Source organism: Temnothorax longispinosus, chromosome 8 (assembly GCF_030848805.1).
Source record: "Temnothorax longispinosus isolate EJ_2023e chromosome 8, Tlon_JGU_v1, whole genome shotgun sequence".
NCBI lineage: Eukaryota > Metazoa > Arthropoda > Insecta > Hymenoptera > Formicidae > Temnothorax > Temnothorax longispinosus.
The window spans coordinates 1929689-1952640 of NC_092365.1; the positions used below are offsets into that span (position 1 = coordinate 1929689).

Consider the following 22952-nt stretch of genomic DNA (forward strand, 5'->3'; position numbering starts at 1 on the left):
TCGTGCTGTTAAAGAAGAGAAACGGACGACGACATCGGGGCGAAAGGTCGGCCAGGAACGACGTTAAGGCTCGCCGAAGCTTTTAAGAACGCGATGAAAAGCGCGGACGAACAAGACCTCGTTAGAGCAGTGAAAAAGCACTGACGAGGGGCGTTTCACGCGGCCCTCGACCGATCCGATCGGACGGATTGCGATGGTCGCGCTCGTGTGATCGCGCGATTACGGACTTCTTCCTGATAATGTCCCTCGTGCCCGCGAATATGGGTAAAAGAGTTCAATTCCTCGAAATTATACAAATCTTGTTTCCAACATTCTCCTCGTATCTTATTCAGATGTCTCACGTATTCCGATCTGTCTTCAATGGAGTACGAAATGACCATCACATGTCTGTTTATTTGCCGTGACCATATGGTCATTATCATAGCCATATATATAGTCAGAATTATGTTATCTTCGTGGTGACGTGTTCAAAATTAGGGCGGCGTTAGGGTCCATAGAATTATTTACGCTTTGTGACTTTCGTTATCATGATTTATCTTCATTTCCAATTAATTCGAAACAAACTTCTTATCACTTTGCCAAGTTTCACAGACTAAATCACCCCGTTTAGACTAAATTACTAAATCATCGTGTATCGAATGAGATGTAATCGCGATCCTCCCTCACCCGTTATTCGATATGGAGGTAATACTTGTCGCTAGGACTTTATTAGTCTCGTATCGCCGTATCGTTATCGATCGCAGTCTCGTGATTGCATTTCGCAGTAAAACGAAACGCGAATCCATGAATTATTGGCCACCGCTCGAGAATTAATTGCCGAATCTGTCGCGCTAAAAGAGAGACTTCATCTTTGTTTCCTTAACTAACGAAGCCCCTTTTTGTCTCCCGTTCGAAATATTGAAAAGTCGAGGGTATTTAAGCGCTCGCGAAAGAGGATAGCGACGTCAGTTTCAGATTATCCTATTTCACGGTAGGATTTCCCGATTTCATTTGTCTCTCGCTCGACCTTCAATAAGCTCACCTTCAGGCGAACGGGATTTTTTCCTCCGTCGCTTTAACCTCCGCTTCGCGCGGAGGAGTTTATAAAATTTTACCCTCTTTCTCCAGTTGATTTAACACGACCGACTTTATTGGCTTCGACAAATAAATTGTCTCGTTCATGCGACTCACTCTCTTTCGCTCTCGAAACCATTACAACTCCATCGGAAACCTTAAAATATCAATCGCGAATATCCTGTGATACTTTTTGTGCAAAACACATGCCTAGATATAGATATATTGCTGTCGGAATCCAAATAAAAGAAATGGAGAAAGAGATATAAAAAAAGATATCAAACAGGGGAAGGAACAGATGTGCCTAAAGTCCTAAAGAATGAGTCGCAGACTCGAGCGAGCGATAGTTTCAAAAGTATACCCGCACAATTTTCACCCTTTTCGAGTCTCCTTCGAGACTCGTAAATCATCGATCAAAACGGAAGTCGGACGGAGGTATATAGCCGTCACCGAGATACCGAGACGCATTTGCCGCGTTTCGTCGCTCGTCTGCGATACAGCGCGGGCACAATACGGCCCATTAATGACGGAAAGGTTATTGTCGACGGGAAGAATGAACGTCGGGCACTCGCAGACTCTCGGAATAAAGAACTTTGCGCGCGGGCTACTAAGACTTTCATAACGTCGCTTGACTTTCCCAATATACGCGGTAACGTCGTTAGGACGGAATCACAAAGTAGAGAGTGGAGTCCAACAAACACGGGGACGTAAACCCGCTTTCATTTCTCAGCGCGTCGCGCGCTCCGTCGCGCCGTTGAAAAATCGCGGCTAATTGAAAAAATTGCGAAAGTTGCGAAAACTTTCGTCGGTAGTCGTCGCCTCCGAGGTGCCCATCTTTCGCGCTCGCGGAACTCCATTAAGCTCGGAAACTAATTTCCCAGCCGACCTCCAACGGCGCGAGGCTGTCTTGTAATCTTCTGCGGTCCGCGACTCTCGAGACACGTGTCCAGGGAATCGGCAATTTATTATTTTACGACTCGCGAGGATGGTTCGGATTAATCTTTGTTACTATAAAAATTAGCCTCTGCTTCGAGATAGGAACTAAGAATTAACATTCTCCACGGATAGTCAGAGAAAAAAAAACGTGCAGGATTATCAATTAATATTTACTTAGATTACTCAACAAAAGTATCCTTGCGTTCTTTTTAGAGATAAAAATAACACAAGAAATAAATAGAAGAATATGACCACATTTTGAGAATATTTTGTAGCTATCTCTAATTACTCATTCGTCAAATTTGCCCAATTAAGTAACTGGTATTTCTCGTATGTATTTTTGGTGCCAAAAAGCAAATTTGAATAACAGAACCGGACGGAATGCGCGTCGCGATATTTTTTTCTGCTCGTAAAAATGAGTATCTGTTTTCGCCGTTTGCCTACTCTTGCTGGTTTCAATGTAATTAACACGACGTTCCGTCACTACCTACCGCTGCTTTGTGGGCCTTGGGGTTCGTTAAGCTCGGCAAATTAATTTCCATCGTACTTTCAAACCCAACCGCGATTCTTGCGGTTCGCCAGTGAATGCGCCGCGTTACGAAGTGCGCCGGGCTCGTAATGCAGCGATTCACGACCGCGCTTCCGCATCCGTTTCGTCGGTCCTCCCTTCTTCCTCCAAATGGGAGATGATGCCACGAGGGGCAGAAAATGTGGACGTGGAAGTGCCAAAGCCGCGGAGGAAAACGTAACACGGGTTATTCGCTTAGCGGTATAAATTAAATCTAACGAGTCAGAGAGAAAGTATTTGCGCGCAATGTCTGACTCGTGCGGAACACGAACCGTACGGGCGAAAACTAAAATCTACGATCAACATTTTCCGCCGGGTTTCCGATTCGTTTTCGACTTTGATCGCCTTTGAATCATTCGGCTGCGCGCTTTTCAACGGATATGGAGTTGACTTTTTCCCGGCGGAAATTTTGCGGAATGTCAAAAACTTGTTTAGGGCTTCTCTTGCTCTTTGAAAACAGATTTTTTAATAATTAAGCACTAAATTAAATTTGTGTAGCTAAAAAAGTACAGTCCGCATGCGATTAAATAGTTAAACATTTTTTCCTGTCTAAGCTAAATCACGGGAGATGTTATCAATCATTAATCGTTAATCTGACCAGTGATTCTCCGAGTCATAATAGTACAGGTCAGATAGTGGCTATCAATTAAACAAGACAAGATTAGATTCGATTTGCTTCGCCGTAATGCAATAACTTAACTATGAGTCAACTGGCTCGCCATTATTGTCTGACTAAATGTTCCACGTTTAGCTTTAACGCCAAATTCGTTGTCACAAAGTCTTCACGGGGAATTCAGCATGCGAATTATACAACCCTCGGGGAGTATCTTTATTCATAATACATTCGTGTATAGATACAGCGATGTTGCAACTTACGAAAGGCGAAGGGAAGATCGATGGCCGCGTGATACATCATGTCAGAGATTAATCTAAGATTTGATATCTTCGGTAGAGAGGGAGAGCGAACTTCCACGTGCGAGGAAAAAGGAAATGCCTTGGATGAACTTCGTTAACTGATGGTGAAATGTGGCGGAAAATTGCGAGTTTCTTCCATAACAAGGAACAAGTAATCGCACAACAAATAGATTCGTAGATAGAAACAGAACTTTGTACAAAACTGGATGGATCGTAGATAGATACATAGGAAGATATTAATTTCTTAATTATATATATAAATCTGCTAATTTAATTTTTTAACTACGCAGGAGACATTTAATTTTAATTTTCACGTGCACATCAAAGCATCAGCCACACTCACAATTTTACCTCCGACTACAGCCGTACAAAGACGACATGATATTCGAAGAACCTTCTCGCGACGGAGTTTTCGAGATATTTTACTTCTCTCTTTCGGCGTACGTCGCGACGAAAGGACGTACGCGTTGCAAACTTTAACGTTTCGAAATAACGAGATAAAACGAGGTAGGAAATTTGGTTTGTGCCGGCAACGTTCTTTCAGAAGCTAATCGATTCGTGGCCACCGTGGGACCATTTCGCAGGATCATCCCTACTAAGGCGAGGTTTTATCCGCCGGGATACGCGGAGTATCTCGATGTAACCTGCGAAAGGAACAACTGACTTCACCCCAGGAGACACCGCGCCTCGGAAATACGATGGAGAGAAAAGTCGTGAAACGAGTTCTCTCAGTAGTTCTAACGCGTACGGGTCAGCCGCACGTTGGATATACGGGAGCGGAGTGGTAAATTTTGTGAAAATCGATGAAAATAGTGCGACATTCGAGAAGTAACGTCCATCTACTCCGGCCAACGATGCTCCGTTGCATCGTGAATAAAATAAATGCAGCGCAAGCGTTTCTCCGATCGCGAGATAAATACATGCTTGTCAAACTTGAAAACTTGAAAACTTTTTTATAAATTCAATAATACGTCTATTCCTTCGTCTTGATTCGGTAAAAGAGAAAAATAGACGACAACTAGACTTTAATTACATTCTGAGTCAAGTTGGAAACGCGCGACGAATTAACGAAAATGAGATGGAAAAAAGGAAGATTCATCTCATTATTTCTTAAAGGAGATTTTATTGTTCTGCATTACGTTCAATTTCTAACGATGAACTAAACAGCGACGATTGCAATCGCGGCATTGAAATTAAAGCGCTCGCTTAATGAAGGGGATTAGAGCCGTACAGTCTCTTCGTCAGTAACAAAGCTCAAAATCCTCGTCTCAACACTTGCAACTAAGTATCCTTGACTTGTCGACCGTCCAATCCCGTTACGAGAGTTCCCAGTTTAATACTGTTACAAGAATCAACGTGAAACAGACTTGTCCACAAGAATCTTCCTCGTTTCATACTGGTAGTCTGAACGTTATCTTTATATAGAACATCTAACATCGAATTCCCCGTAGTAGTAATTTCAGGACATCGGTTATGCAAAAGATCCTGAGAAGATTGAGAAAGAGAAAGAGAGAGAGAGAGAACGAGAAAAATATGCATTATATTATAAATGAGAAACAAGATGTAACATAATAAAGAATTGATAATATAGTCGAAATGACAAGTCTGCTGAAATCATAAGAATATGTTGAATATAATGTGCTTATTTATAACTCCGTGTTTTTGATGAGTTATTTTTATCTTCACGATTATTATGTTAATTAGCACGATTTTGTATCTCTTGCCGATTAAGAGACATTATTAACAATTGTAATCATGATTCACGTGTCGCTATCAGTCGTAATACTCATATAACAGAGAAAACCAATTGTGCGAATTTGCTTGTCACGAAATCTTTTGACAGATGTGCTCAACGTACCCGTCTCTTTTTAAAGCTTTAAATAAGTTTATGGACACCCTGTCAATCTCAATTCCTTGCGAATGTAACTTCTGTAATTATTCAGAATTCAAATTTCATGTAAATTTCATCAGAGGTTATAAAAATCCAGAAACTGATCACTATTGCATTGCAAGAGAGGCAGGAAATACTGTTAACAGATAAACTCTGATAGTCATTAAGCCGGAAAAAAATACTACTAACATTTGGACAGTCACTCTAAAGTAGATTTCATCTATGCTATCTTATCAAAATTTGACAGTGGGCCTGCGCAAAGTCGCAGTTTAAAGTGGATACGATCGCAACTTATATAATGTGATTAATAGAATGTTGCCAATAAAGAAAATTAAATTAAGAAAAGATTAATGTCAAAATCATCAATAAATCTCAGATTAATTCGGATAATTACGCGATGTTTATGCATCACAGATCAACCATTTATCACGAGTTTCTGTGAATGAGAATAAGTGACTATTGAATTGCGGATGGAAAATGAAGTTTGATAAAAAAATAGAATTGCATATTTCAATTGCTTTTGATGCGCAGAGGTATTTGCACGCGCACGTATGCAGACAAAAAGCTATACGTAACACTAGAGAGCACTTTACAAAAATACGCGGGTTTGATAATCACATTATATAATGCTATTGAATACTAAAGACAGATAATTGATAAATTAAAATATATTTGCGATTATAATGACAAAAATAATGATGACATTGCTAGCAAAGGCCGCTAGCAACCGTCAAGTGTAATATTGCAAATGAGCATTGGTAAAGACTGATACGGCACTCTTCTTATTATTAAGGAATCTTCGTTAATATTCTTTAACAGAAGTTTTTGCATTCCCTATACATAAACCGTACATAAAATAAATATCCATGTATTCATTTTGGAGTATTGTTCTGCAAGGTACTGCTGATTACTAGTATGTATACAAGTTTTTATGATCACCTTCAATCATTTCAAATAGTAAGCACGACTAGAGGAAGCGGATAAGATAAATATCATTGAACGACGTATCACTTATGTATACGGCGTGTCACTTTTCTATAGCAAGACTGTTATTTCTTCAATACGAAATTTTAACTCTCGCTACAACTTTCTAATAAAGTACTTTAAGAGATCTATGTTTAGGTAATATTTTTATCTTTATCTATTTCTGCTTATAGAACATACTACTAAAATTTGTGCGGAAAAACTTAGGACACCCTGTATATATTTGCGTGTCAATTGCGACGTAAAACAGGCTCTCATGAGAGATAGATAATATCGTGATGAAATTCGTTTATCGCTTTGCGAAATCGCGAATTCTTGATAACGTTTGTACAGTGTGGATGCCGTATACTTGCTTCACGATAATTTCACAATTAAACACACGCAATCAACGATCTTGCTATTTTTATTTCCGGCAAATATTTGACGTATCATTGTCAATTCACTCTCGAATACAATCCAGTAGGCGGAAACTGTGAATGTGTGCACTTCTTCTTTACAATGTTGCTTAACAGAATCATCAGAAGTTCTTCAAAATATAGTTCTATAACGTCATAGAGACAAATGTTCAAACAAAAAAATACTTCTGTCATTAAAATATTAATTAATCTTCTTTACATGAAAACATAATTAATACCACATGATTAAATATTGTATTTGTAACGTTTTAAAGACTTACTGAAGTCGGATTAAGTAAGGAACAAATATCTAAATATAAATTTTACACGCCTAGCATACATTTTGATAGCTTCGATATTATTTTATAACAATCTAAAAACAGAATTTTAGAGTTATCCAAAATAATCATATAATCGTATAGTCGTAAAGCACTTGATATATTTTTTAGCATCGTGTTTGCAATTTAGTTTCAAGAGGACTTGAGTGCACGATATAAATGTATTACCCGCTTACTCACACATCAACAAATTTATTTTTAGGAGCCAGCTGGTACTTCCTTTTTAAAAGTTATACATACAAAAAAGAGGAGAACGGTGCTGTGCGTCAAGCGGATTCAATCGAAAACTTTGCCGGGAAACTTGGCAGCAATGGTTAAAAGATCGTTGGTTTCTTCGTCGAAGAAGCGGCGCGATAAAAATAGATCGATTCGGGTTGCCTGGCAATAGCCAGACTTTATCGCTACGACGAGAAGAGGAGCTAAGTGCTCTTCGAGAGCGTTCGAATAATCGCGAAAATTCCTAATTTGCGAAATGTATCAGATAGAGGCGAATAATCGTAAACAATCTTAATCATTTGAATCGCGAGCCATGGTACCCGATATCGGATGATTCCCTATCCAATAGAAATATGAAGCAGTGCAGTCGAACGTAATTTATGTAGTACGTAAAAAGAGATGGAGAAAGAGGAGAGAGAGCGTACGCAGTGATATCGGGCGATATCAAAGGTACCTGATTAACCTGACTACAGATTACAGGCTGTAGGCAGACATTGGTCTTTGATGCTGCTCTCGATTTCCTATTACATCTACTCCTATTACGCATGCGGTCTTGGTTGTTTACTCGCTGGATGTACGCCGTAGTCCATAATTAGAGCGTATGAGAGAGAGAGAGAGAGAGAGAGAGAGAGAGAGAGAGAGAGAGAGAGAGAGAGAGAGAGAGAGAGAGTAAGTCAGATGAAACGTCTCAAATGTATTACGGATATCGGCGGTATTTGAAGTTTAATGTCGGAGAGCAAATATAATTCTCGTTCAACAAATAGGATAATAAAAGAAGAATAAATGTATAAATATATATCCTAAGAATATTAACAGAAATCAAATAATCGAGACAACTGTAATTATTTTGCAAAATTAGTGACGATAATTTAACGAAGTTATAGCGTCTTAAAAATAGAAAGTGGTCAAAATAATTAATTGAAACGAAAACAGATAAGCGTCTCGCTTCATCAGGTATGGAATATTTGTTTCTTTACTTTCAGGCTATGAAGACATTAGTTTTATTCCGGTCGCGCGATATCGAATCAATTTAGTAAAAACACCGCGACCACCTGATACCAGGCGTCAGCGATAATAACGAGACTTAGATTCGATCATACGCCTGGTATAAGCGACCCTTCCAACTATACGTTCAGTCCCTTCGCACGAATGAACGAACGAACCACTCACTTAGAAGACCCCTCGTTCATAACCGTCACGTAAACGAATCCTCCCAGGTGGATCTCGAAAATATTTTGACCGATCGCCCCGTCATCCGGTCCGATCTAATCAACGGGGAATGTCTTCGGCGACGTTTCGCCCTTCGCGAATTCGCCACCCTCGGCGACGAGCGGGCGGAGGGACTAACCTTTTCTTTTCTACTGCTTCCACGTAATATTCTAAATAATATATTTCACGTGCTTGTGGCAATGGTTTCAACTAGACTCCGTCGTAAGCGTCCCGCGCGATTACCAACACTTTGGTCCCGCGATGACACACACGAATTCTTCCTCCCTTTCGTAGGTCCACAAGACACAGTGAATCACACGTGTCTGCACGATTATTCGACTGGGGGAAACACGTGAATCGCTGTGATGAGTGAATTTGATGCACAGTTCTATCCCTTTCTGCTATCCTTAGTAGATACAAACATTTTGAGAGGAACGAGCAAGGAAGAGAAGCCGCGGCGCGGTGCGATTGGTATTCACGAATTACTAAAGGTATCGTTCGGAGATACTGTCTTTTATAGTCGCGAGCAGCGTATAGATAAGACGGGACAGAGATTGATACAGAGTACGATTGCTTGCGGGGAACCGGTTTTCCTATCCCATTATAGGCTACATATATGGTTAATTGTATGTACGGAACAAAAAAATGCAAGATTCTAATTTGCAATCTAACCGATCAATCGAGGCTGCATGTCTTTCGAAAGACACGAGTATCCTTAATCAGACGCAACGCAGAAATTTTTTCAGCCAGGAAAATATTCTATAAATCTTTTTTCGATGAGATGCAAAGTGTTATTAAATAATCTTTGTAAAATTTATTTAAAGCTCATTACACAATTTTAATGCATTTTCTTTTGGATAATAAAAATTAAAATGTATAGAACATCTTTGGACATTATGTCACATGAACAATTAAAATCAGATTGTTTTAATTGTTAATTTAAAACCCATTTTTCCTCAACAAATAGTCGAGAAAACTTCTCTATGTTTAAAGTTACATATATTTTTATAATTCCAACCATTTAAACTGAAATTTTTTTGAAGAGCAAGTCTTGTTTGAAAGGTTAAAGCATAAAGTCTATTCTACATTATTTCGCAAATGTGCGCAACGGAACGGAAGGAAGAGTATGGTTTCACATGTGTTAACTATTTATATTACTGAAGCAAATATCTTCTTATTTTCATTTGTTAATTATTCAAGACTTATTAATACTCTCGACATTATCATTCAAGATTTATTAATACACTCGAGCATTATCGTTCAAGAAAAATCGATTTCACATAACCCAAATAATGTCTCAGTAAGCATTGATAATAGCAGGACGATAATAACAGGACTTTGTAATCTACTTGCTTTGTGGCGCTGTAAATTTCACTTATTAATAGCGCGACCGAAACGGGTTTGCATCGCTCCGAAAGCGATTAAAGCCAATTTTCATCAACTCAAGTGCGACTAGAAATGTATTTGGACGTGAGCCTAGAATCGGTGGCAGTACTATGATTTTCAGTCATTAATCACTCCCTTTCGCAAATACGCGCAACACGGCGCAACATTATCTGCAATACCACGATATGATTTATTACAACAGTTTAGGCAAGTGTGGAAAATTTATTTCCTCCTTTGGAAACGAGGTATTACATGAACAACAGAATAATTAAATCGACATGTAAATTATGCATAATTACGACGGATGTTAAATCAATATCTTTATAAGAGTGGCTTATGGTAATCTCGCGTCAAATCTAAAGTGGAAAATTTTCCGGAGTTTAGAATTGGTAATTACACATGGGGAAAATTCGTGTCGAAATCGGCGATGATGCGACTTCCATTTAATTCGTTTTTTCCTCGTACGATATATCTTACCGTAGAAAAGTGGATTTCTAGATCTAGCAACGTAAGAATAAATACCACTCGAAAAAGATTATTAAGGTTCCCTATATACATATACATAATAACTCTACAATTAATTAAGACATCAGCAAAAACATTTGAATTTTTATCGAATAATCGACTTACAATGAAATTATGAAATGAATTAACGAATTTTTCGTGTATTTATGAAATTGAAAACTTCTAAAAAGGTCGAATAGTCTCGTAATTAAATAGGTTTCCTTTAGCATTAATTTAATCACGTCCGTTACGAAAGACATGGACTGTTTACGACGTTCTTTCTCTTTGCGTCGTGTAAATTACAAGGAAGTACGAGAATTCCACGAGAAAATGTCGTAAAAGAATTCAAGGAAGAAAAGCAACACGACGTTTTTAAAGGAGAACGCTCATGGAATTCAATACGACGTGACAGTCACAGTTATCACAGTTATCACAGTTATCTGACACATGTATTTAGCAATTATATTGCAATTTTATCTAGAATTTTAGGACAATAATTGTTTCCATCACAATGCATATTCCTAATCAAATTTCGAGGATGACCGGTCTAAATAAAAATACATATCAACTGTTATTTTATTTTTCTCAATCAATATCCATGGCAGCAGTAAAAAGTCCAAAATATTCGAAGTAACAGAAATATTCCAATCTGGAATGTTGCTTTTATTGATTTATTTCTTTCATTCGTGATACCCTCAAGAGCACGGATGCTATCTCTTGTTATATAACGTAGTCTTCAATATCATCTTTAATCAGATCTTTAATCTCAAGCTTTTTTTTTAGACAAAGGACTCACGCTGCAGGAGATACACACTAAAGATAACACACCATGCCGGTCACTAGCAACAGTAATGACTCATCGATAGTGTTGCGCCGACAGACATTACGCGCGATGGAAACTTTCTCATTCGGAAATATCGAAAACAATTAAAAACAGATATGCTAGGTATACCATGACAATCGGCGTAGCATCCGCGCTTTTTCGGCCAGACTAACTGCGCTATTGACCTTGAGATCCCGAAATAGAAATCGGTCCAGCTCGATTCGCCAGAAATACGCTCGCACAATTTCCGAAAGCAGACGACGATTCGTGATTCCAACGATCTTATAAGAAATTGATTTTGAAGCAATACCTGTCGGTATCAATTTTTACAAATGACCATGAAGAAACGTCGAACGTATTATACGATCGCGATCGACGATTTTCTCGCGCGTTGTCACCCCTTTGCAACTCTCGGACGACTGACGTCGCGACGCCTGGACGTCGGGACGCTTACGCAACATCACGTACGACGCCTTGGTTCCTTCTTTTTCATTCGCGAAATTGACGTTTGCCAGCATGGGGCCGTAGTTGACGAGTTAATCGATGAGAGGCGTTAAACTGGTCGCAACCGGTACGGACCAGATGGACGGCGTCGAAAACGTCGCGATGGTATCGCTCCTGGCCGTCGAAACGCCTCCAAAATTCGATCCGTTCGTTCGCGAAATCTGTTCGTTTGTAAAATTTCTCGGTGTCAACGATGACATCGCACTTTAACCGATTACAGCGTTATTAGTGTATCAAGACAAAATAGAAGTCTATATTATTTTGATGGTCCAACAAAATTATTTTCAGATCTGTATCTAGCTAAATTTTTAGATACTTCAGCTAGATCATTCTTTATAGTGTATGTCAGCATTTTTAATGTAAACTAGCATGTGAAATGATTATTACCAGATTATCGCTAAATATTACGAAATATTACAAATGTTCAGGCAACTTTTCCTCTCGCAAAATATCGCAATCTCGCGATTTCGGAGGAGAATGAACTCGTTGCGTGTAACGTAATGTTGTGTAACTACATGGAACGGCGGCATAACATGAACAACTTTGAAATAATTAATGGATAGACCGCGGCGCGTTTAATCCACGGATCACGGCGTTAGTCAGAAAAGCATGTAGTTTGACCGAGGTAAATATGAATTGCTAGGAGATTCTGTGGGTAGGCTTCATGAATGAATAGAGCCAGAGCACACATATATCTGTCTTCGATTTTCGCTTAGAACGATCCGAGCTGCGAACGACGCCGATAAGATAAACGCTATCGAAATGCGCTTGAGGATTTGAGGAGAGCCGGACAGACGACGACGTCGTGTTCGTCGGACAAAACGGCGGCAAATCGATTATTCCTGCGGTATACTGCACGTGACGTAGACAGAGCGACCGCAGCAGCTGCGGCTGCACAAGGTGCACGCGATCGAGGAAGATCCATTCGCCCGAATTGACGGAGAGCGATCCGTTTTCCCCTTCCGTTTCTCCCTCAGCTTTGATCTCTTTTACGAACGATACGGATGTTATTATCTCAGAACCGTCGCGAATGTTCGCCCGTTGCACTCTTCGCGTAATCAGACGAGATTCACCTCGAAAATACTAGCTCGTTTTCGAAGGCGCAATAACGTCAGGCTGTCAACGCGAGGCTGTTTCATTCTTTCGCGAAATTTGTATATCACTTGTTGCTTGCGAACGGGGATTGATTCGTCGAGGATATGTGTTATACGAGGTAATATCGTATCGATACGCGTTGGCACGCTCTGTTTAGCCTTTTTTGTTTATTTCAAGCAACAAAGGTTAAATTGGAGGGATATCGACGATTCGTCCGGATACAAACGGGTGCGTTTAACTCGGCAACATCCCGTGCGTTGTGTTTCACAACGAGCCCGCAGCGGCCTGCCGTGTTGTCGGCCGCCAGAATTATCGTATTATTACGCGTGCAGACGGGGGTTACATTTTCGAAGCTGAGCCGAGTGATTTGTCAGTGACAGACCGCTGCTGCTGTCACATGCAACACGCGACGCGTCACGTCGCCGACGGTGCTAGTCGGGCGTGAAGACGAGCTCCCCCGTCCGGGAGGCCAGTGACGCAAAATTAAAATCCGCTAAGCAATCAGTCAGGTGATCCGCGATAATATGGGCGACAAAATTCTTGCCAAAAATAACGCTGACAAATGACGATAACGAAGAGTGTCATTGGGATTTCCTGCGCTTTATTGTTATTCAACGTGAATTCGAGGCGCAGCAATGACTCAGCACAACAATATGTTTGTTTTCGGAAATAGGAGTGAAGTCTCATGCAAGTGTAATGTACTGTTTGTCTCGCAATATATACATTATACAATTCAGCGGCCGTGTGTCGCAAAACATGAATGGAAGCTGTGCTAGATAAGGCGAAAATTTAGAAAACTTATCCGATACTGGAAAATAAGTTCCAGTTTATGATCTTTCTTTTTCATCGATTGAATCGGATCGTTGCATCGATCGTTTTATTTTGCGCTGATCGTCTCTATTACCGTCCGTCATTCGACTTTCCAATTGGCGATTATAGCCGTCTTAAGCGGATAGGGTAACACGGATATGCACATCGGGGCTTCCGAGCGGTGGCGACGGCGGCGGCAGAGAATTTCGAATGACAAAGGGGATGTTCGCGGACGGAGAACTGGAAACGGAGTCTTCTCGGTTCGCGGTTACCGCAATAGTCGGAATATGATCTGATACCGCAATTGCGTCCTCGCTAATGGTTATGAACGCGGCAAAGAGAGACCCCTGAACCAATCCCATGAATATCGTGGACACCGAGATCGTGCATAGGTGTGTGCTTCAGTCGTGCTTTGGGCGAAATATGCGAGCGACTCCAATGTCGATCTCGAGACACGAAACAGTCGCGTGAGACGCTTTACGAAATTGCATTAAACTCAAAGCGATATGAAGTCAAATTAAATTAATGGAGAGCGTACGAATGTGCCAAATTATTTTGCGCGAGCAGTCGACGGCTGTCAAGAATTAATGTAAACAGTGAACGCACACACGTGCATGCCAAATCGTTCGTATAGATAATCGACCGCTGTCAATATTCTCAGCTTAGTGATTAATTATAGGTAATTACACCTCAATTTTCTCGAATCGTGTCTCAAAGAAGACGATTTGCGAACCTGATTGCCGCTCTTTCCGCTGACATAACTCCGATCATATCGATTCTTCAATTACCTCCAATTTGATAGAAAAGCAAGTATTAAGATTTTAAAGAATTATTTGGCTCCTCTTTAGACTTGATTCTAATAACGCCGCTGGGTTTATCGGACTAATGAAACGCTTATCAGAACCTATTACGTCTTAAGTACGTTGATACTTGTGAAAATGATGAAATAGATAATATTAATCTGATTAAGTAAATCCACTAAGAGCGAGAAAAACAGGTATTACGGTTTCTTTACATTTCTGTGCTTTTTCTATATTTTGTATATATATGTTCCTACCTATCGCACACGGTTTTATTTATAATATTCAAATGCACTTTTTAATGCAAATACTTTTTGAATTAGAAATGTATGTATATAAAAAAATGAAGTAGCATTACAGTATTTTTCATCGCAGAAACGATTGGTTGTTACAATCTGTTTAAATTAATGGTCGGTTTGGTATCATACAACTTTCCATTTGTTTTAATTATTTTGAGTGCTATATCTGTTGACAAATATTTTGTATAATACTAATGCGCAATCTATGCAAAATGCAATTGTTTTTCTATTGCATTAAAGAAATATTAGACATAGCGTACATAACATTTTTTTTGCGATTTAACGAATTGCATAAAATTTATCAGAGAATCCAATTAAAAACGCACAGTGTATTGATTAATTCTCACTTTCTGCTAAAAAAAACCGAACTCGAATCAATTTAAAAAACTTGATGCATGAAAACGGAAGCATCGAGAGCACGAGGATTCTATTGTTAATAATTTTTAACAGCACGGTCGTCTCGATATGATCGCGATGCAGTTCAAGCATGCAAGTTCTCATTTTGGCACAGGATTTCCTGCTCGTAGAGCGAGAGTGTCGCCTGAAGTTTATCTAACAATAAGTATGCGAAATTCTGCTTGTATCTCTTCATTGACGTAAGAAATCGAATCGTACTGAAAATTAGTACATGTTGTATTTCCACATTCATGTATGCTAATATGCTTAGGCTACAAAATATCGCATAGTCTCGAATTTGTCTTACTCTCTATTAATTTTACAATTTAGGCAGTAATCGGACCTAGTTACATTCATGCTTGCCTAAATATATATATATATATATATATATATATATATATATATATCTCACCATCCTTTCAATCTAATTATTTTCTCATCCCTGCGTCGATCGTTGCTTGTTCATTCGCACGAGAAAAGAGACGGGTCTGCCGAGGGCAGACTATTCTACACGAATCGGACCGCTGCTCGGGAAGAAAGCGAATGTTGAAATGGAAGGTGCATTGGAACGCGGGAATTTACGGTTTTAATATCTTCTCTCCACATCTCTCTCTCTCTCTCTCTCTCTCTCTCTCTCTTGTGAGAAGAAAAGCGGATAACGCGTCGACGACGCTGGATGATTTTTATCTCGTTAAACTCGTTTCACGATCGACTCGCATCTAATACGAGAATAGGAAAAAAAAGAAGAGGAGGAATTCCTTCAGCTTTGGGAATTACGATTGTACGCCGCGCGTCTGCGTGTATACGCACTGTCGACGCATTCCGTCCGGGAATATTCCGCCCGCGCTTGATTTGCTATTGTACGGACGGCCGAACGTTGTTGCGCTCCGAAACGAGCTCACTTTAACATTCCACACAACTATTACGCGAGATGTACCTAGTACTGTACATTTTAGCGCATGTTTCGACGCACAATCGACGCGTGTGTTGACAATGTCAAATGTGCCATTGAATCGATCCTTGCAGCTTAAGTGTAACTTTTGTACACGTAATAACAATTGTAATACAATCACAACATTATGATTGTGATATAATAAATCTTATCTGAAACTCATTTATCATGATATATAATTATAATGATATAACATTAATAAATATTACACACTGCACATATACATGAAGATCTTGACGATTAAAAGAACATTGAAGCATGATAAAATGAAATTAATTTATTTTGCGAACTGACACTTTACTGTGCTTGTTTCTCTCTTCGATAATGTGTCCTTAATGTAAGTCGTAAGAAATTTCCACATATTGCATCTGTTTTACTGCCGGTTAAGGATTAAACCAACCACCTTTCCGTGATTTATCGCAAATATACACATACGGCGTGATATTTTTGGCAAAGCCGATGGGTAAACACACCGCGACTGCCGGAGCCAAGTAGCCGGAGCCAAAATCAAACACGGAACGATAATGAAGGATACGCTGACGATACACGCCGCGTTTCGCAATCAGCCGGAATTTAGAGTGTCGCCGATCATATGCGGGAATACTCCCGAGCCGTTTCGCACCTAAACACGAATAGCTAATGCTAAATGACGATATCCCGTCGTCGGTGCAGATCAATGTCGTTGATACGCGAGCAAGCCGCCGTCCACGATAAAACGGAATGCCAGCGAGAGACGACGCTTTTTGCGCACCGACATGGAACGCACGATTCCAGAGAAGTCCAAGGTACTTTAACGTGCATAAAAACCTCGCGGAAACTTGTTACCGTGAAAAACCGCGGTGGGAAAGCCCCGTTAAACTTGAAAATTTCAATTTGGCTGCTATCAAATGAATGTTTATCCCCTTCTTTATGCGCACGAATATGAATAAAACTCATTACGGCTTAATCTCTTCGAAATACGATATGATTGCGGAGATGGAAAGAGAGAGAGAGGGGGGAGAGAAGAGGAAGGAGGGAAATATCTCCCTGAATCACAAGAGGAAATCCATTGCAACCAACGTATCCATTGCAACGTGCGGGCGACCGTTATTTATAGCCGCGCGTCCGACGCGAGCGTTTCTTTCGGGAGGCTGTATTTTTCCCAGGGCCTTATAAGCGCGCAGATATTTATACCGTAAATACATATCCGAGCGCGATCATAAATTTTTCGCAATACAATTACAACGCGACTACCTGCACCCTACCAACATACACGTACGCGTCGTAGAAACGGAAGTCCGCGCTATTTTTGAGTCGTACTAAGCGTGCGGTAATAATCGTGATATAGCGCGGTAACAATAGTCCTTAATTAAAAATATCGCACGAAATATCGTAGATCAAATTTTATTCGAATTACGAGGCGGGCTGTTCATTATTACCGCGTCCGAATTTTTACGAAGAGAGATATTTTTTCACTTTAATTAACTTGAACATCTAATACGCGATAGTAGTTCATCTTACACTTATACTCACTTAAGCATTCTCATATCTAAATATATATGACATATATAATATAAAGAAAATGCGGGTATATTGTGGAATACCCTAAGCCCTTTTTAAAATAACTTAAAAACTGTTAAAGATAACTCAACTCAGTTTTCACTCGTTATAATGCCAAGTATTTGTTATACATGTTTCTAACAAATTTCGTTTATCTACAGTACGTTCAATGTTATATTCAAAATTAATAAACTAACCTTACGCAAGTAGCGATACACAAAATCTTAAATTACACGTACTAACTACATGACACCTCATACTACACTGCCGCGCTTTGTACGTTAAGTTAGGGGTCCAGCAGGTACTAATTCCACTACTGTCAGCGAGGTTGTAACATTTAATAGACTAGATAATATATCGTAGTATTTTATATTATACTCCACTATTCCCCGCACTTCCTCTTATATTATGATAAAAGAACCTTGGAATATCTTGGAACATTGATAACTTATTATTGCGCAATATCGTTTTTATGATATGACGTTATGTTGTTCTACACTGATATAGAGCAATAGTATTTTTCCATGGCTTTCCTTTAACAACTCAATGCTGTATTCAGGAAGTTTTAATCTATTTTAATACATATTTTAATACATATTTCTAATAATGTCGTACATGTAACTTTAAAAAAAAATTTTTTAAAGATTCTTAGTCGTATCGTCCTTATTTTTTTTTAATTTTAAAATAATGTCAAATGTTATTGCAATTAAAATCGCACCGTTAGTTGCAGCGTAATTAATTGCAATTAAAAAACCAATTATATATATCGCAATTATCAGAAAATCGATTTTTCGATCTTTTCCTCCGCGCGCGAATCCTTCCGCAGATGGTTGCAATCTGCTTCGCGATGCAGGCGTCATAAAGGAAGCATCTACACAGACACGCAGGCTTGCGCACACACATCTCAATAAAGTGAGACGTCAGGATATAAGCGGTAATAAAATGGCTGCCGACTCGGTGGAAATAATCCCGGGAACAATTCTGAAATGCACCGATGAAAGAACGAAAGAAAATTTCACGCTTTCCTTCGAATGCGAGCGCGACCATACTAAACTCGTTTAAATTCTCGCCCCCGAGTAATGCGGAAGAAAATTAAGGAAATGAAAACGGATGATGCGAAAACACACCGAAGAGGAAAAATTTTACACGGCGAAATATATATATATATGTTTACGTCTTTTTTCTCTTTCGGAGTTTCTGAAACCCGCTCGAGAAGATCCTCCGCTTTTTCTCGTCACGGCGATGAAACGCTGAAAGGATGGCGTGGTAAAACGTACGGGATTGCTACTTTACGAGAGGGTCATATGTAATACGCTCGCGTTATCTTATTAAAACATATACGTGCCGGTTAGAAAACTGCGGGGCAACGGCGCGGCGCCCCGGCGTTGTGAGAGACGTGGTCTATTTGAATAATTAACTCGGTGAGTACACGTAACGCAAAATATTGCGGCGTTGCATTTACCCCGTTCGCCGCAATTACCCCGATTAATCATACGTGTATGGTATAACGAACTCTCCCGAGTTCATTATGTACGGCCTATCGGTGAATCTCCCGATTCACGATTAACAATGCAAATTGCTACCTCGACTCGCCCGGCGTCGATACGATCGAACGATTGGCTGGAGCATACAGATCGCCGCGCAAACATCTCGCGTCGAGACAATCGCGGAATCTCCTCGATTCGTGATTCGCGCCGACGATTTCGACCGTGCCATCACTGACGAAAATAGCGAGCTGCAAAGTAGCAGAATCCGCCTCAACGAGAAGTTATGTATCTAAGAGGGTCAATAGCTCGACCTCTCGTAACGAACGCGAGATCGACAACGAGCCGTTTAGACGGCTCACTTCGGTTTCGACACGCGATGCGATTACATATGGCACTCGGTTAAACGGGAGCGCACTTTGACTTGGTCAGTCTCGATTCACAATTGAAATCATGACGCCTCGATGTTCCGCAGTTCTCTTTGATTAGATCAGCAAAAATAAAGCGCTTCCTAACACCGTTGCGTCATCCTCCGAGAATAGACTTGAAACAAAATTGGAGCTCGAAGTCGTGCTTATGACTTTTCTCCGTTCGTTTCATTCATCGCATTGCGCGTCGAATAAAGCGAAAAATTATACGGTTAATTTTTTTGTGATGATATATCGAAGGCACTCTGGTTTTTCATGTGTCATCACTCGCTGATAAAATCTACGGAAGAGTTCCTTGATAAATTGCGATACAATTTAATTTACACGTGTACTTTGTTTCCAGCGGAATTGGTTAACAGTTGTGATTCAGACAGTTGATTCAATTCGGCAATTTATTAATTTATAAACGGAGGACGGAGTTTTTACGATCCTGTACTATTGAGTACGAATGTCGGCACGTGAAAATGAAAGGGACGCCATTTCATCTCTCTCGCGTGAATAAATCACGTGTGATTTTTCTCGTCCAATAATCATGCAGTCATAATCCATCACTCATTTCGTCATCAATGCGACGTCCAACATATTCTTCTCGCGTATCGCTAACGATAAAGAATGCCGCCACTTTATCAATGCCAGTTTATCGCACTTACGAGACTGCCTGTATCAGGGACATTCGATACCGGGTACACTACGTTGCAATCTCATTCAGAGAGCCGCAGAGCTAAATATACAATCGAATGAAACCCAAAATATTCTCTTTGCCGAATCGTCGATAAAGCTCGCTTTATCGCCCCTATATGAAACGCCCCAATAACTAGACAGACCGATGCCCGCGATCCTTCCGCCCCCCTCTTCCCCCCCTCCCCCGGTAGTCTCTACCCGTTTTACCGCTAATTATTCTGCCGCGGTTGCTCTGAACGGGAACGCGCGGGCGCTTAATCGAGCGCGGCGGAAAACACAGAATCAGGGCCAGAGATACGGAAAACCGCTGACGCACGTGAGCTTTCCACGTGGTCGCGTTTAAACCCCCGGCCTCGGTCCGGAGAGAGAAAGACAGGCGAGCTCATTATTTGCGCTCGCCCACGACTCGGGAGATAGAGAAAGAGCGTCGCGTCCCGCTGCCCTCCTCTCGTCGTAACTGCTTTTCCCGTTTGCCGTCGCTGAAAAACGCCGCCGCGAGAAAAAGGAAAAAGCAGAAGGGGTCACGCTACTGACCACCAAGAGTGCGTTCGTACGTTCGTTATTACTAACGCCGTCGTTACGGTGGCAAGGTCGGCTTCGCGCTCGACCGCTTAGTCACGGTCAGTATACCTCGGCCAAGTATAGCTTCTTTTCTTCTTTCCTACGCGCCTCACCTGCACGCGTATCGCTCGTCTCCCTTATCTTCCTGGCGCGTTGCGCGCGATAATTTCTAATCAAGCGTCTTTCACACGTCGCGTAATCTCAAGAATAATAACAAAGGATGAGTTTTTTGCACGAGTGTTTTTTGCAGTTTTATCAGCTGAGCGATAAGTGGCGCCAATTACGGTATTCCATCGCGGCAGAAACGACCGTTCTTCTTCGTAATCCACTGCTTGTTTTTCGAAGCGTGTTAATTATTATTTCTCGTTTAATAATTCCGATTAGTAATTCTGCATAATTAAACAGCGAGAGGTTCAAATCTGGGCCGTTTGCGATTTCGCAAAGTTTGCGACGGCGACAAGCTGCGCGTGGAATAAACTTTTCTTCTACCTGCATTATCGAACGCATCGAACGCTCACCTTCGCGAAGTAAGGAAGTTTTCGCGGTCCAGAATATCGGCACCGCTGTTTCCATTCGTGACGAGAAGAGCGCGAGATGAAATTTCTCGTAATTAATTTGAGTTGCAGTCGGTGAAAATAAAATGAAAGTCGATTAATTGTTAGAGCCGGGGCATTAACGGCGAACGCGCAACCATCGTTTCCGGCGGGGAAGATAAGATGCCCCGGGCAGGAGCCACCAAGTCGTGGAATTCACAACGGAATATCCCGCTCTGATTACCCAGTGAATCAACCGAAAGGAAGTTCAGAAGACGCGAATCTTTACGTTGCGCCCCAACGGCCGCGGAAGAGAGGTTCGTTCGGAAATCGAGAGTGCATTATTCGCCCTTTGTTTCCCGTCGCGTTAATCCCGAATCAGATTTACGCGCGAACGCCCTCCGCGCTTTTTCGCGCGCTGACATCGAAACGCAATCGCGATCGATCGAGCCGATAATTACATCAAACGGACAATTGAGATTGATTCGTTCTAAAGGGAAAGAAAATGGCATTCTAAGAAAGGAACGGAACCGGTTTTATAAAGATGGTACGTCGCTATCTGCAGAACTATTCAATATTCTCCGCCGCGGTGATGGAACGGCCGCTAAAAGCACGCTTAAATGCCCGGCGCTCTCTCGCACGCATTAATTTTCGTTAGAGGGAACGTTCATTCACTCGATCCGCCGTTTTTCATAACCATTACCGCCAACGCCGCGCCACTTATCACTCTGCACTCGGAAACAAAATGCGACACCGTTTTAATTTCGCTACGTGCGATACCGCGGTATTTAAACCGAGACGGTATTTGCGAAGCGCGCAATTACGGAACATTATCTCTCCAGGCTGATACGTAACACAATCCGAAATCTGTCGGACAAGGAGAGTTTCCGTTACCCCTCTCGGATACCGCGCCTCGTGTTTGATTGTTATTACGAGAGCCGATGAACCCGCGGGATATTTCGAGATACCTTCGATCTATACGATACGAGCCGGAACGGAACGCTTTCTCGCATTCGCGATACGTACGAACGTGCCTGTTGCATCACGCTCGTACGCCGATCTGCATAACAGGGCCGATCTTACATGCTAATTTTCAATGTCAGTCGCGCGAGGTTATCCTACGATATACATATGCAAACGATAGTGTCATGCATCAAATCTCCAGATTACAATATCGACATTGCCGCCCAACGGAACGGAAAGAAAAAAATGCGGCGCATCCTTCGATTTCTCGTCGGAAAGTCGCGGATGTTTTCACGTGTCCGAAACGCGAGAAATAAATTGGATTGCGGAGTTGAGGTGGTGCGAGCCACGCGAGCTGATCTCCTAAGTGCAACAGGAAACGTTGATTAATGGGAGGAACTCCGCGAGCGTAATCCTCCGCTCGCTCCCCAAAATTTGCATGGATGACAATACAATTCCGCGCGCGACAATACGTGGTCGGAAATTTCCGTTCGTTCGACAATTCGGGCTGGAGTGGCCTGGAGTAGTGGCCAGGCAGATTCGCAAGTCGGTCGACCGTGACCAAGGTTATCGACTTGGCGAGTCACTCGCCGAGCTTACGTAATATACTATTTGGGTTACGTGCGCCAATAAGCGCAGCATTCGTTATGTATATTGAGTTACATAAAGCGAACGACGATTTAGTGGCG

At 41.1% G+C, this 22952-nt stretch overlaps 1 protein-coding gene and 1 long non-coding RNA gene across 11 annotated transcripts in view; one reads left to right on the forward strand and one right to left on the reverse strand.

The window, feature by feature from the left end:
* LOC139817545 (uncharacterized) overlaps nucleotides 1–22952 on the forward strand; it is a 205402-nt gene that overhangs the window by 165156 nt on the left and 17294 nt on the right. The window lies entirely within an intron of this gene.
* Nucleotides 1–22952, reverse strand: part of Mdr49 (Multi drug resistance 49) — a 53563-nt gene that overhangs the window by 20453 nt on the left and 10158 nt on the right. For 2 of the 9 annotated variants that reach the window (XM_071785735.1, XM_071785733.1), the window contains exon 1: nucleotides 8645–8984. The exons of the other annotated variants lie outside the window; for them this stretch is intronic. The gene's annotated coding sequence lies outside the window, so the exon portion shown is untranslated. Of the gene's footprint in view, nucleotides 1–8644; nucleotides 8985–22952 lie in introns of those variants that run through there. 9 annotated transcript variants of the gene reach the window in all.